Raw genomic sequence first — 1,089 nt, 5'->3', positions numbered from 1 at the left:
AGATGCTGTTTCCTTCTTCAAGCCCATAGTTTCCCTGACTACAGAATGAATGAGTTGGGCAAGTTTCTCTCATGGATGTCTTTCAGTACTGGTAGTCCTTGATCGTGTGGTTTTTCTGTGCTTGGCTTAACAATTTCATTGTCACCGGAGAAGGCCTGGAAATTGCCTGTCATAGTAACTCGACTTTCATTCCCTTTCCACAGAGTACCTACCATTCCTATAAGGACAGACTCTCGGTGACCATAGTCTTGATTTGGGGAGCTCCTTCCTGTGGCCTCCTAGCTGCTCCACTGGTTTGTCCCTTCAGCCTGGATTGGTGACACGAAACCACTGGAGATATTTCCAGGTAATGGTGAACTGCTGAGTTTGAGGGTGGCAGAGATCAGTAACTAGCATTTTGGTAGGAAGTGTGTAATATACATGTTTGCAGAACACTCAGAAATACAGAGCTTGCCCATTTCCCTGGGTTTGTCATCTTTGATTAGAAGCTGTGCCTCTGAACACTGTGTCTAAAGGGAAAGAACACAAGTAAGAATTGGCATGTATTCCAAGGAAGCTGTGATTAGGGGGTGGTCTAGGGCCTCTGGGCTTTTTTAGCTGTGTTCTCAACGGCGTCAGGGGTGCTCTGGATGTCTGGAATATTTAGGCCTGAAATGGTAGGTTAGAATGGCATGTAGGGAAGGAACAGATTAGTGGAGTTTCAGTCACTCTCCCCTGTATCATCCACTTAAGATGAGGCACAGTTGAAGTTCTTTCTACCTTTACTATGTAGACCAGCAGAAGTCCACTGGTAGGCAGCCTCCCAAGGTGGATTTAGGTGTCCTGTTAGGGGCCTGATTTGCAACCCATTTGCTACATTTTTAGGGAGAAATGCAGTTTATGGAGTTGCATCCAAGGGCTCTTGTGTACCTTTCTCATTGCCCCTTTCCTGATCTCACACCCCTCACCCTACCATGTCCCATTGATATTGGACAGTTTCCCCTTCCTTTCAGTAGGACATGGCCTCATCTATTTGAATTTCTTCACTGAGTTTGCATATGATGTGGGCTCACAAGCCTCCCTATTTGACTAAAGATCTATGGGGCTTCA

At 45.9% G+C, this 1,089-nt stretch overlaps 1 protein-coding gene across 1 annotated transcript in view; it reads left to right on the top strand.

Annotated features, from left to right (window-relative positions):
- The first annotated feature begins 208 nt into the window (after positions 1-208).
- Cyria (CYFIP related Rac1 interactor A) overlaps positions 209-1,089 on the top strand; it is a 63,709-nt gene continuing 62,828 nt past the window's right edge. The window contains exon 1 of the mRNA XM_051181647.1: positions 209-346. The gene's annotated coding sequence lies outside the window, so the exon portion shown is untranslated. The remainder of the gene's footprint in view (positions 347-1,089) is intronic.

The sequence above is a fragment of the Phodopus roborovskii genome, unplaced genomic scaffold, assembly GCF_943737965.1.
Source record: "Phodopus roborovskii unplaced genomic scaffold, PHOROB, whole genome shotgun sequence".
In the NCBI taxonomy this organism is placed as follows: domain Eukaryota; kingdom Metazoa; phylum Chordata; class Mammalia; order Rodentia; family Cricetidae; genus Phodopus; species Phodopus roborovskii.
Note: the sequence above shows the minus strand (reverse complement) of the source record. Positions and strands in the feature narration are given on the sequence as shown.